At 46.8% G+C, this 15,199-nt stretch overlaps 1 protein-coding gene across 1 annotated transcript in view; it reads right to left on the reverse strand.

The window, feature by feature from the left end:
* GRHL3 (grainyhead like transcription factor 3) overlaps positions 1-2,919 on the reverse strand; it is a 39,192-nt gene extending 36,273 nt beyond the window's left edge. Inside the window, exon 1 of the mRNA XM_040535159.1 lies at positions 2,901-2,919. The gene's annotated coding sequence lies outside the window, so the exon portion shown is untranslated. The remainder of the gene's footprint in view (positions 1-2,900) is intronic.
* Positions 2,920-15,199: the final 12,280 nt, after the last annotated feature.

Here is a 15,199-nt window from a genome sequence, read left to right on the forward strand (position 1 = left end):
GCACAGCCGAGTCCTAGAAAGGCACAGAAAGGAAGTTACAATTTTACCTGGACCTGAGGGATTTATAGCATGACAGCGAGACCTTTCCTTGTGAGGTCCTACTGTAGCTTTAGGATTAATTGCCGCTGATGAGGTCAGTGCTTGCCGCTCTGATTTTCAGCATAGAACAAAATCATTCTAGGACAAACTAGAAAGACTCAATGTGGGCCAGTCCTGGGAGAAGCCATATTCCGAGCTCAGTGGAGAGATAAAGCTGAAGGCTGGGTTCAGATGAGGGATGCCAAATGGTAGCCTTGTATGGTAGAGCAGCCCATTAGAAAACCTACGATTTAAATGTATTTTCCCAATCTTGAATAAAAAGTCAAAAAAATGAGACTCGAGGCTCCTGCCTGGCCTACCTGCCTCTCCATTTGGGTTCTTGCACTTGCAGGGGCTCAGCAGGCAGGCAGGGGAGGGCTTGCTCCTTGCCTCAGGTCTGCCCTGCCTTTGTGCTCTGGCCGATGGGACTACTTGCGTTGCACTACTTCTCCATCTCAGCCATGCTTTGGAAGGAGCTGGGGGACCAAAGATGGGGAAGACAACCCAAGCCAAGGAGCCCTCCTTGCATTCAGCTACTTAATCCCAGCACACCAGAGGATCCCAGTGATCTGGGGAGCAGCACTGAACCTCATGTACAGGCAAAGGCCGAACGGGGCAGTACAGGGCTGCTGCGAGCCTTCCCAAAGGAGATTTTCTATGGCTTTGGACTCTGGATTGTTCTTTTCCTCCACACAAGGAAAATCTGCCCGTGGCAGAGCCTCACAAGGTGGGCTGGCATTGGTTGGCAGCTTGCAGGCAAGGGCCTCTGGAGACTGCTCCCCCTTGGCACGAGCATGGCATTTGGCTGGCGTTGGTACAGAGCCCATCCCTGCAGCATCAGATCCTCTCTCCCTGTGAACTTCTTTGTCCTACAGACCCCAGGCAGCTCCCCTGGGTAGCATGAACCCAAATCAAATTCTGGCCATTTGCTGCCTGAGGTCAAGCCATAAAACGAACAATCCAAAATTGCCCCGAAAGGCAGATGTACTAATTAGAGAAACCTTGGGTGGCAGTTCTGAGTATGATGCTTTTAATAACTGCAGGGATGTTGAGAAGCAAATAAATTATATGATGAAAGTCTACCAGGCTGCAGAACCCAGATATGTAATAAGCAAGACTGGCAACAGGACCAAAATTTTGCCCCCTGGGCTTGGCATTTCATCTGATTGCCTTTCCAGATGAGAAGCTATCTGGAGCTTCCGGTCCTGCCGACTCCTTGGCAGAAGGTGTTTCTCAACAAGCACCTGGGGAATCATCCTGGGAAGGCTGGGATTAGAGAGCCAGAACTCACTGGCATTCCGGGAAACACAGCCAGGTTTTCACCCAAAAAAGGTGACCAAGGTTTCTCTCCTGACTTTTGCACTTATAGTGTGCATATGCCATATGGAAACTTCAGATGTGCTTAATATTGCCAAAATCAAGCTGGTTGGTTAAAGCCTTCAGCTCTTCTCATTGCCCATACACAGCTTCAGGGGTCTGGACTGCTCCCGGTCTGACTGCGGCCTCCGATCTCCCCACGCACACCGCAGCGCCAGCCTCACCCACCCAGCGCTATCGCGAAGCTGGGAAAGTCTCCCACCGCTGTGCACTGATGCGCCTTTCCCTCACAACATGGCATGGTGCAGAGGTCCCCATGAAGGCAGAGACAGGATCTGATCTGCTCCCACCCGCACGGCAGGGCCAGTGCAGCGCGGCTTCCAGCCCCAGGCCGCTCGCAGGGCTCCGCAGGGGGAGCATGCCCACGTGGGGTCCCTCGAGGGTCCCGTGTGGCACCGGGGACAGGACGAACACCACCTGGATGGTTTGGCAGGTCCGCGGCATGCGGCAAGGCTCTGCGAATCCCCTCCTGCACTTGCTGCCCTCACCCTGCACCCCTTGGTGCCCTGCTCTGCTCGCCCCCAAGCTCTGCTGCCCTGCGGACACCGGGCACCTCTGCCACAGCCCTGCCGTGTGCCTTGGCCAAGGTTTAACGCACCTTGCAAACGGGGGTCCCCAACTACAGGTTTATGGCCCCCCGCTACTTTGATTGGTCCCGTAGGTCATCGCAGCTTTCCTGTGGGGTGGGCCTTGCCTGAAAGCAAAGTGCCCCCCACCTCCAGACCCTGTTTCACTGGCTGGGACCAGCCACGAATTCTGCTCCTGCTGATGGAGCGAGGCTGGCTGCAAGAGTTCACCCGGACCTCGCCCAACGCTGCCCAAGAAAGGAGGACACCAGCGGCCGCAGCACACCTCTAAGAGCTTCCATTCACTCACAGGCTGCTACATGTCCCAAACAAGCCACACACAGTTATTTTCAGTGGCAATTAAAGGCTAGCTCTCATTTCAAGGGCTGGACAAAGAAGTTGCAGGAAGAGCTGCCCTGACCCAGCAGCCATTATGTCAATGAATATGCTGGATTGAGAGGTGCTGACACTCACCCTGGCTGCAATTCACTTCTAATTCTCCTGGCCTGAAATCCTGCAGGAGTAACATGGGGAGCTTGTAGCCATTGCATGGGGATTTCGGAGCAGCACCTGTTCCAGAAATAATCATCCCAGCAGGAGGAAAGCTTCTCTCTGCTGGTCTCATACTATTTACATTTTTGACCCTGTCTCAGCATGATAATAGTGCACTTTGTCAATCTTGCACAAAACCTCGCTGGGCTCTGTGGCTGGTTTGTCCTAACTCCTGCATGGCTCTATTATGATTTTTCAGACCTCCCATAAGGGTTAAATGACCTCACATTAGTGCTAATTTGGGACTAAATTTCCTATTCAGCACATAACAAAGCGATTGTTGTTTACCCAAGCCCCATAAAGTGACAGGGACCACACACAACCTACCTGCCCCTGACAAAAGTCCACCTCGGCCCCTCTGCGTGTTGCCGTCTGGCAGGAGGGCGCACAGGAGGAAGGAATGGGAGCGGCTGTTGGAAAATCGCCCCCGGCCTGTGCCCAGAGTACAACAGACAGAATTAAGCACCAACAGAGGAACCTGAAGCAGCTCAGCTGTCATCCCCAGCAAGACTGCAGTGGGAAGAGACAGCGGCCACCCCTCCCGCTCCCCTGCGTGGCCTAATTGCAACCCGCTGAGTCACAGAGCCGCAGAACTAGGCTGCTTCATTCCTTGGCTGCTTTTCTTCTCCACAGGCTCCTTGTGAAGTGAACTCATATTAATTTGATGCCAATAAGTGACCCTGCACAGCTAATAAATTAAATGTCTCGTTGATGCTGCTTCTGGGAAAATAAAGGTTCAGTGGAATGAGAGCGGGGCACAGGCTGGCTGCATGGCCTGTCACCACAAAGGGATCGCCGGCCTCATCCTGTCCCATCACCTCTCCATAGTTAATGACAATGCGAAGTAGGGCAGGCTGAAAATAAGCACAAACCATGACTGATGTTCTCAAGCACAGAGCTAGACAGCAAACTGGTGTCATGATGGGAGCAGGACGGCCGATTTTGCCCTGCTGTGGGGCAGTGAGACCAGACGCCCTGCCAGGGCTCTCTTGGTGCATCATGCCACCTCAATAGCACAGGAGGGCTGCTGTTTAGCCATATACTCACCCTCTTACCTTTGCAATTAAATAAGGTCAAAAAAAAAGAAAAAAAAGAACACAAACATGTTATTGGTCGAGTGAGTAAACATTTCAGACTCTTTTGCAATCATTAATGATAGTACAAGGGGTGTGTGAACTTCCTGCACACTGTACTACAGTTCATTCTGAATTCACCGATGCAATTAGGGTGTCTTTTAAGCAAGAGCTGAAATTCACCTAGATTGATTTAACGAGTATAATTTCCTCCTCGGAACTGCTGGAAATTAATCATCACTTCTCCAAGCTCCATCTGGAATTCACTCTGTCAGCACAACACACAGCTATAGTGGTGGCATCTAAAGCGAAACGCATGCTGACTACCTGCTTGTTGACTTTGCTCAAGTATTTCCTATACATAGAATGGGAAATATCTCAAATATGCAGCAAAGACAACTATCCCAGCACGGTGCACACTGAATTTTTTTTCTCTAGTGAAAACCATCACATAGACAACAAACCCAATTCTCTTCTTGCTCTTGCTAGTTTGTATTGAGGCAACTGTTCCAACTTAATTGGATTGACTCTAAATTGCAGTAAGTGAAAGTGACAGAAGAAATTGATGGAATATTTTTAAAATAAAATAAATACCCTTAACCAGTTACATTTCTAAGAAGCTGCATTCACACAGAAAAATGTCCATTTGTGTACGCAAATCAGGTAACTAGCCGCCTAATTCCCCCTTTTCATGGTTACCTGCCCAATACGTGTATCCAGGTGTAGGATTTGGGCAGCTCAGAGAGAAGTGAATGCTGCTGAGGACGCACAGGACAGAATTATCTGGACTCCAATAAATCTCTTCTTTCCTGCCCATTTCAAACGCAATGAAAATCTACAGATGGAGTCAGACAGAGGAAAGCAAGGGACAGGGAATTTCACAGTATATAGGGACACCGCTTAAGTAAGTAGCAGCTAAAAGATTAGAATGCTCTAGAAAGAAAACTGTTTTGTATATTAAAACAATTAATATAGCTTAAAAGGAAGAACAGTGAAGTAGGTGTGAATGAACTGCCCTTCTCAAAACTGAGGTGTGGCTGCTCCGGAGGTTTTCCCAGCATTTTGGTGTCTTTTGATGTAAACCACAGAAACTAAAGTATATGAATTAAAATCAGACCTCCTTAAAATTCACTAGTTCCAGGATTATTCTCGGGAGCTGACCCATCCCTAGACTACCCCACAGGTGTACAGTCACAAAGGAACTCACATGAAAGTTTGAACAAGTCTTTGTTGACTTCTTCCAGCCAGTGCTGACCTATTTCTAGCTATCAGAAGTTTTCAACACTTTTTGACAAGAATCTCTACAAATTTTACATTATTCTGTATTTAATGAGTTTAAACCAACCAACAAACAGCTTCCTATTCTCAGTTACCATCTGCAGGCTCACCAGAAGTTATACAAGTCTCCTAGGAGTCTGTGGCTAAAAACAAATGATTCCCGTCCCTTTAATTGCTTCTCGAGCACATATCATACCCTTCACTCAGCTTCTTGGGAAAAGCCAGGATTTACGCTAGCATATTTTTGCTCCAGCAACAGTTAGTTCTGCCATAGAAAGCTGCATATTGGAAGTACTCTACAGGGACCATCTAATTAAAGCTAACAGCATCCCTGGGAGATATATAAACCCAGATGATTATGCCTATCAATAGCTGGGGAAAACAGAATGAAAGGTGAAGCATCTTGCCCAAGAGTACAGCGTGAGAGAGCAGCAGAGCCAAGATAACAAGCACTATTGGTTCCTGCCACACTGTTTTCAGATTCTGGTTGGGACTAGGAAAAAAAAGCTCCCAAAATCTTCCTCATGCTAAGTTTCTGCCTCTCTTTGGAGCGAGGGCGGATGGAAATTAAATGAAAATATCTGTTCTTAGAAGACCTCCATCCAGTTTTGCAAATAAACAGATGAGCAGCCACACAGCACACAGTGAGGGAAAAAAGATAACTAGTTGGGCACCACGATGCAGGAAGGTGTAAAAAAAAAATAAATAAAAATAAAACTTCAAGGATGGCAAAATGGATGTGTAGAGATGGAATTATGGACAATCCTAATAGGAGAAAGGAGGGTTTGAACTTCCTGTGAAAAAGAAAAACCACAAACAAGCCTGGGAGATTCTCAGAGCCATGGGGAAAGGAGAGGCGGGGTAAAACTGCACGAAGCAGGAAACTGCCACAGAAAACTTTGAGCTTTAAAAGTCTTCTCTTTTATCTAGAGAGCTTTGGGGTAAGAATGGAGCAAGAGGGAGTAATAAGCATAGGTGCTAATTGCACAGAGCATCTCCATGGAGCTTTAGATTAAAGACTCCAGCACCTCAGGGGGTAAAGGAATCTGTTGATCTTGGAGACAATATGTGGGGCAGGCAGCTGCACCCTTTGTTACTAACCTGCCTCCCTTCCCCATCTGATCATGTAAATGAGAGCTACAAATGCTGGAGTTTAAAGCATGCAACATCTGAGTTGGGATCTCTGGAGAGACCGGGATGGATTTATTTACATGTTCCGAGTTATCTCTGCAAACAATCTAACAGGGGCCCCTTCACATTTGTAGCATCCTGATGAAAGTAAAAACATTGTACCCAAGTATTTCTATTTGTGCTTCTGGCACTGAAGACAGAAAGGACGGATTGTCTGCCTGCTTTACACCGCCTTAGCACTAGTATTTGTTATAGTCTGCTCCTATGAAGCCTGATGTGTCTTTGGCAATGGATACGTGCACTTTTTAGGGGAAAAACAGGCTCAGATTCACTCTGACTCACTCGGTGTGCGTCCGTGTGGCCTCAGATCTTCCCCAGGTGCCAGCCCAGCATGGCTGCGACGTGGCCTCTGTGGCAAGGCCACGCTGCACCAGGCAGGGTATGCCTGGCCCCAGCAGGAGGCTGGGTGCTGGGCGAGGCCTCCCCACGTCCCCACCACCGGGGCCTCGGGGAGAAGGACTTATCCCCCTGCTATGCAGGTGGGAATGAAGCTGGTGCCTGGCAGCCAGGATCAGCCCAGGTGGCTGTGATCCTTGCCAGAGCCCAGAGGAAGGAGGATGGAGGACAGCCACCCCTCTGCTCTCCTCTGCCAGCAGCAAAGAGGGAAATGACAAGAAACAAAGCCTCGGGTGCTGCAGGGGCAGAAGTGCTTCACCTTCACAAGATTGTCTTAAAGATTGTCAAGATTGTCACCTTCACAAGATTTACCTTCACAAGATTGTCTTAATATTTCATGGCTATTTGCTGTTTGCTTTCATATAGACCCAGAGTCTGCAAACCTTTTATTTTGGAAGAATCAATTTCATCTGAAAAAAAATAAAAATTAAAAAGATCTCATTCTTGCTAACTGGAAAAATAAAATAAAATCTAGAACCACAGAACAAATAAAACTAATTGAGCCCCAGCATTTCTGCAGTGCACTTTTGAATGTGTAGGGCTCATTTAAAGAGCAACAACGACAGGTGGAGATACAGTCGAATTTCTTTGGCAAGTGCTGTGGAAAGATCGTTCAGGGAGCTCTCAGAGGGCCTGAGCGGCTCGCGGCGGGCGCTACAAAAGCTGCACTCTTGGCCAGCAGAGCCATGGGGACGGGCAAAGCAAGCAGCTCCTGCACTGCCCCGGAGCCGTGACTCTTCCTGTTCCCGTGTCTCTCTTCTCGGCCCTGCTAGTGCTAAGGCCAGCCCCAGGCAGCGAGCTCCATCCTGCGAGGCGCTGGGCACCCTCGGCCAGAGCCTGTGGGAAACAGCGGGCTCTGCGTAAAATTACAGGGCAGCACATGGCGGGCTCCTAAAGGAAATAGCTGCGTCCAGTGCATTGCAGAGCAGAGGAATTTGCAGCCACAGGAATACAACTGAGACAAACAATGCTGACTGGGTTTCAAACTGGGGCTGGAAAATTTTATGACTGCAAATAACACTGGCAGTCATATAAGCCAAAAGAAAAAAAAAATAGGGGTAATGAAACCTCCTGCTTCAGGGCATGTGCTGGTGGCCTCTAGGGACAACAGAGGAATTTTTCTTCCCATGCACAGCATTGCTCAAGTAGCTGGGTGCATTCTGTAGGGGTTTCACCATCCGTGGAAATACCACGCATCGGCTGCTGATGGTAAAAAAAGATATAGCGCTGGACAAGTTACTGGCTTGATTTGGTAAGGATACAGAACACATAAGCAGGCAACGGCATTATAATGAAATAAAAGGGACATCAGAGATGAGTCCAGCTCTGGAACCCCAAGGAATCAACAGGGATGCTCTCCAAGGACCAGAGAGAGACAGATCAGACACAGAAAAAAGGAAAAGGGTATGCCAAACCACTGTGTTTTGACTCTGAGCTGGAGCAGACTATCCAGTGCCATTATACAGGCAAGTGAAATAATACATCAGTGGAACTGATTTTAAATTTCCACATTTGCTGGCTAAAGACTGGGCAGCAAGACCTGTGGTTCTTTCTGGGTTCCCCCTCCCCCTGAACACTGCCAATCTGTCCACACAGAATGAAGTTTGCTGGGCATAAAGTTTGCTGGAATGTTCCAAAATGTAGTTATCTTTAGTGGGCAAAATTGTCTCCTAATCGTCAGTCTAATTTGACTCAGGGCCACTTTAAATTCACTGATTATGATTTCAGTATTGTCCTCTCTCTGAAATAGTTCTAGTCCTAGTGTTTGAACACACAAGCACACGCACAAGTGCACACGTATGCAGTGTGCTTTCTGAGGATGCCTCCCAGTTCACAATGGGAGAACAACGGTCTGCAGAGTCCTGAAGTGGTACAAAGCTGAGCTTCCCAGGAATCTTATTCCCAGACCTAAATTTGTTTGATGCCACTTTGCAATCTCACTCCCAGCACCCCCATAACGAGTAGCCTGAAAACCCAGACTACAGGACTCAGGGTCTAGCAAATGGGCACAACAGCATCTTGTGCCCCATAACACTGCCAGCAGCACTGAGGGCACTCAGATACAGAGGCGTTAGGTGGTTTTATGGCCAAAGCCTGGCAGATTTCCCCCCAGGGCCCCCAGCTGTTTGCTCTGCTGGTCATCGCTCCTGTCAGGCTAGTTCAGAGTGTCTATGCCTTTACTCTTAGTGGATTAAGGGGCAGTTGAGCAGTTATTTTCTCCTGCTTTGTTGCTTGGAGATGGGCCTGCAGAGGGGAATGAGTAACCTCAGATAAATACATTAAAATGTCACTCTGGGAATTACCTGGAAACCCCAGTCTCTCCAGGAAAACAGTACGAATGGCAAAAGAAAGTGCCACTGAAGGCATCCTACCATCATTCACGTGTATAGATCAGCACGGATATTATTTTTCTTCCCAGTAATTAATTTCAGTGTATTATTAATGGTAATAACTAGCAATTTCTAATGAATACGCTGGGCCTCATCGAAATCCTGGCACTTAGCTGTCACAATTAAAGTAACTGTAGTATTCCCTGATCAGCGGGCTCAGTCCTTGAGTAAAACTGCACCCAGAGCACTTACAGCCCAGAGGGAGCGAGGTGACTGCAGCGTTAACCCAGCACGCGGGAGCTCTGCCGCAGATTCCTACAGGACTTTGAGGAAAACTCTGCCTCCATCTCATCCATAATACCAATCCTGAACTGCAACAGTTTACTTGGAGGTTAGCCTGTTAAAAATACAGGGATGATTCAGATATTTAGATAACTGGATCCACAACATGGTATCTGCTGAGAAAAAAGCCAACATCTTAGGATGGCTAAACATTGCTAAAACGTCTCCCAAAAAAGACCCAAGTCAGCTTCTAGGTGAGTTAAAGTCAGCGCATGCCCTTGTCATATCGGGCAACAATTACACCAGCTGAGAGCTTAATCCAGACACACACAGTGACAGCAACATGAATGTTTGTCATTTCCTCTGCACAACTACACCAATTAGAAACAAAACACTGGATTGCTACATGTGCCATTAACCTTATACTTCTCACATTACAAACACATTATAATCAAATATAAAAACACACATATTGATTACAGCATGAATATCTTAGTCACTGTCCTGAACAAAATAAAATCTGAAAAATTTATAATTAAAGAAAAATGTTTTTCAAATGAGAAGCAAAAATCCCACACGGACATAATCATGACGCATCCCTTGGATGTACTCTCTTGGATGGGGACTACCCTCTGTTCTCAGCTGGTCCAGCACTGAGCCCAGGAGGTCCTGGGATTACACACTACTACAATAGCAATTAAGTTTCCCATTAAGATACACGTATCTTATTATCAAGAGATAATAGTCACCATTACTAGCAAAACATTCAAGGGCAAGTCAGTAAATTATAAATTGTTTTCTTTGATTTTACCATTTAAAATCATCTTAAAAGAACACGTTTTGAGAAGGATATCAAGGCTGTAAGAGCCAAAACAGTTAAAAAGATGAGTAATTTTCAAGTCAGAGTTCAGGACATGATGTGACATTGAAGTACCCTTCTCTACATAGCAGAAATCCAGACGTGAAGTGAAGTGCAGAACTGCCAATTTCAAGATTTCCCAGTATGTTTAGCCAAGGCAGGATTTGAAGCAAGAAGCATTATTCAATACAGCTCCTGCTGAGGGCAGTGGAACCAGGATTTCACAGCGTGCTTAAGCAAGGCAAGATTTGTAGTGAAAGGTGTTATCTTTAATAAACCAGCTGCTGGAGCTGAAAAAAACAGAGATGCTTTTGGGAGCAATATCCTCAAGCACGCCTCTAGACGTGACTCAGAAACAACAAATTTCAAGCTACATCCAGGCCAAAAACTCTGTCTTTGAGTTTAACTAGATCATTCTGATCAATTATACAAACTGAGAGAAAAAACAGTTGATATTTGTACCAAGTTTTTGCTTGTTAGCACAAGTTCCCATGATGCTAATAAGGCTGATGGACTTCCAGGCTGAAATGACTTCAGATTCGGTTGGCTCAGGGTATGGACAGAGGAGGTTCAGGGTAGCTCGTGCCCATCCCCATAAATAGGGCCCAAGCCACGGGCACTTATTTACTTAGTCATTTCCTTGCTCTGACATGATCACAATTTACAAATCATGTAAGTAGGTGTAATGTTATCACCCAGCAATGTTTTTTCAATGAAAATTTTTGGTTCTGGACTATGACCCAACTAAATGGTTTAGAACAACAGGTGAATCTCAGGATCTTGCTGTCGTAACCTTCCTCCTCCCCGCGGAGTCTCCTCCCCTTTGTTTACTCCAATTCCTTCTTGTAGTGGTTGCACTTGGGCTGAGAGATCCCACGAGCAGCCCCAGCCAGCCTTTGTTCAGACTGCGACGTGCAAACAGCCATTTGCATGCAGTGGAAGCCTGGCCTGACCCAGGCCTCACTCAGAGCAGTGGGACCAAGATTACATACATTTACATACATGTAAATTTTGCCATTTGCTGTGCAAAAATATCCTGTCTCTGAGATACGGGAAAATATAGTTCTGACTCAGAACTGATGCTATCTTTCCAGTCAAGATTAGAGTCTAAATTGTGCAATCCAGTTTAGCTCACAGTATCAGTTGCTATGCAAAAGATGGTGTTTCATACAGAGGTGTGGTCTTCCAAGCATTGCAACAAATACAGACCACAGCTGGCTTGCCATTTAGATCCAGTACAGTTGGAAAGCACAGCCATTCAGGTCTGATCCTAAAGGAAGATGATCATTCTTCATATATTGTGGACTGACCTTATGTCATGGTGAAATTAATGGGATTAAAGGTTTTGAATGCCTGTAAAGGCCTGTAAAGAATCTGTCCCTAAAGACAAAAAAAAAAAAAAAAAAAAAAAAAACACACAGAAAAGGTGAAAGCATGTTTAAAAAAAAAAAGAAAAGCCTTCTTTCCCACAGGAAACTTCCATCACTGTTGTATTTTCCCTAAGGACGTTTCTGTATCTGTCACTAAAAATTACTGCTGTCAGCCGTAATGCATCAGCACAAACCAGAGGGCTGGGCTTTGGTGGTCTGAAAGGCTATGCAAAGCGCAGTTGTTTTTAACCACCATCTCACCTTAGCTCCAGTGAATGTATTTATTATGCAATAAATCCAATTTTGTCTGGAGTAAAAATGATGTCGGGTAGAAAAATTGTGTGTTTTTTTCACAAGTGCATGCCTGATGCCTAGCCAAGGCTGAGAGAGAGACATTTCACTCGCGTAATGCGAGCAGTTGCTGAAACAGAGGTGAGTGAACTGAATCAAAGATGCACTATAGGGAAGCAAATGTAGATGAATGCCAAAACCCTTTGAACCCCTGAAATGGCAAAACTGTCTCCCATCAGAGCCCCAAAACAAAGGCCTTACAATGTCAGTGGCAAAAGAAAGAAGCCTAAAACAGATTTCCTCCATAGTGTGAAACAACCCCTTAGAAAATTACACTACTAATAAAAAGCTATCAAAAACGTCTACTGGGAACAGTTTCTCCCTGCAGATAACTTGTCCCTCCTGATCTTAATGAATTCACTTGCAATTTTGACATGCTTTTATTACAGTGGCACTCAACACCCTATAATCCCGGCATGCTAGGTGCTGTTCAGAGATGGTCTTTGTCCCAGGGAACATGACGTAGCTCTTAAAAAGGCTGTGATAGAGGCTGCTAATTATTCATTGTTTGCACAGGGAATAAAAAAGGTTTATATGGAACTAACATATGGGTAAGCGTAAGGATCATTAGCAGTAATTATAGTAACTGCCTCTATGATCCTCCTCTGTTATATTTGAGGCAGACTTCATTTCATAACTACAGGTTTGTCTGCTAAAAATCCTCTTTCACAACAGACAGCCCATTGCAAGCTGCTTTCACGAATCATGCCACGCCGGTGGAGCTGTCACGCAGCGGCGAGTGGTCGTCTTCAGGCAGAGACCAGAGGAAAGCCGCAGCACAGCTGGGTGCTATGCTCCTTCCCACAGGTGCTCACCAAGGGCTTTGCACAGAGAGATTTGAGAGCAGAAACCTGTGGGTTGTCAAATCATCGCAGGGACAGCACAGTGGAAGGCCCTGACCCCCTACTTTTAATGCAGGCAAAATTCCGTCTCACTTCGAACTAGCGTTCAGTGGGGGCCAGAGGTGGGCAAAAGGTCTCCTGCCCCAGCGGTTCCTGAGGTAAGGGCAGAATTAAATGGGATGAAGAGGGCGTGGGCTGCTGGCAGGCACTGAGCTCTCTTGCAGCACAAGAAGCATCTGCGCTCAGGGAGCTCAGGGGGAGCTTCACCACTACCCATGGCAGCGGTTTCCTCTCCATGCCTAAAGAAAGCCAGGAGAACCATGGCTGAAGCAAATTTTGATCCCCTTTGAGAAAACGCAGTGGTGAGAGCACTCTGCTCAGCTGTGCTCGCTGCTGAACCCACGCAGCGCTCGGGGTGGGTCTGTTTGTTTGGGCCACAGGAACAGCAAACAGGAGAGGAGCGACCGCGGCCGCATCCTCCTCACGCCCACGCACCCATGAGTGGCCTTCTTTCTGGCTAATGAAGTGAGGATTAATTAGAGGAGGTAATGCGCTTCCACAGACAGCATTGTCAAGCGCTGCTTGCTGCTGTTTGTTGATGCAGCTAGGCATTTTGTAATCCCTCACATTGTTTAGCAGTGACTACATAAAACAGGTAGAAAAGACACTTAGCTTTCCTGAGTTCAAGGCCCTTATATAGATCCTTTAGAAATTATGGTTGGTGCTGCTTAGTACTGAGCAATACAAATGTACCATCAGTCCTTGGATAATCCCATTCATCTCCACAAGAAAGCTAATCTGTAACACATCCTTACATGGCTTGAGAAGAGGTGTCATGGAAGAAGTTAAGTCTTTATATTCTAAACAAAATCTACATGAAAAGGTATCTGCAACACTGGCAGTGGTTAGTTTGTCATCTGCCAATGGCAAAATGATGAAAAAAATCCACAAACTGATGGATGGGAAACAACAACATTTATATTTTATATATTTTATATTTATATTTTACTCCTTCACACATGAAGAATACAGTGCACCCCAGAGCCTGACTTGTCATTGCCCTTCATTGTGTCCAAGCTTTCGCACCCATAATAATACAGTGAGTAACGCTACTAGCCCTAAAGTGATGGTTGGCATCCACGCTGCCTCGTGGCAGCAATGCCCAAGCATTTAAGGCTCAGGCAATCCAGCCCTTGACATTTCCACACTTTCCGTACAACTTGGCTTTGGTCTGGACCATAAGATAATACAGAAAAGGGTCTTCAGAAGCTTTCCCCAGCAGAACAACTTGACAAAAGATGAAGTTACTCTCCTGGGGCTGAAATAACTCTTACCTCCCTGGCCAACCCACCTGGATTTAGCATGCACTCGCCAGTCTTGTAACTCAGTCTGGAGAGTATGAACAAACATTAGGAGGTTTAAACTGCCCCATTTCTGTGCTTGGGCTAAGCAGAACTCAGGACAGGGATCTAATGTTGTCTTTGTGTGTAGAAACGCAACACAAAAATAACTGAAACACTAAGTCCTGTTTTTTCCCCTTAGGTCCTTTCAAGAAAGGTTAGCATTCACCCACCTACTGCAAATGTGGGGCCCCTTTAAAAGCTCCCCCAGGACTGTATTTGCTGCCCAGCAGGAAAGATGACGCATTAGATTTCATTTCATTTTCTCAAGACATGACATTTTTGTTGGCTCATGTAAGGGGAAAGTATCTCATGCCTTGCTAAAGATCTTCGCATGCATGAGCACACCTCAGGGCAGACAAAGCCTGAGCCGTTCCCAAGAGACGCTGTGAGAGAGATGTGTGATGGGTGGGAGACAAGGCAGACAAAGAGTCACTTCTCCCTAGTGTAAAGGGCTTGCTTGGAGGAGGCGTGCCAGGAAGGAGGGTCTCTGTTCCGTGAGCCAGACCCGTGGTGGCCACTGGCAGCCAGGCAAGAGGCGTTTGGACCTCCTCGAGGAGGTGGGCACAGTGCAGCTTGGGCTCCCCGGGCTGCAGTGCTGTGCCACAGGCCGGTTGCCACCATCACTTTCACTCCTTCATCAGCGATGTCAGCAGAGGCGAGAGCTCCACCCCACCTCTTCTGGTGCACATCCCACCCAAGCTGGCTGTAATCATAAGAAACAAGAGGGAAGAGGGAAGGCAAACTGTCCTCAGAAAGGGACACCTCTTGCTCAAAGCCACAAGAGCTCCATGAGCAGAATGCAGCTCAGGCAAACCTGAGGCTGATCCCTTTCCGCTAGACCGTGCTGCCTCTTTCTCAGTCACCAGGATTCACGGCATAAACAGCTTTGTTTCTTCCCTCTCAGCACACTTCCTTGGCTCTGTCATAACCATACTGAAACATCCGTGGACTGAAGTTAGTGCCTGTACAGGTTTTCCTCAAGCCTGGTCATAAAGGTTACGTGTCACCACACCTGCCTCACCTGGTAGTTAAACACTAGACACAGCCTGCACCATCCTGCAAAGAAAACTCTGTGTAAGAAACACGTATTTTTAATGCAAACACATTCTTAGGGGCACAAAGGCTCCTGGTGAAGACACCTCCCCATGGCTGCGTACATGCATCCAGCTGCCATTAGTACTAAAGAGAAATAGCGAGCCTGGGAAGACCCATCCTCTTGGGTGGAGGCTCATCCTTGCACCAGGCCACCAG

Source organism: Cygnus olor, chromosome 23 (assembly GCF_009769625.2).
Source record: "Cygnus olor isolate bCygOlo1 chromosome 23, bCygOlo1.pri.v2, whole genome shotgun sequence".
Taxonomy (NCBI): Eukaryota; Metazoa; Chordata; class Aves; order Anseriformes; family Anatidae; genus Cygnus; species Cygnus olor.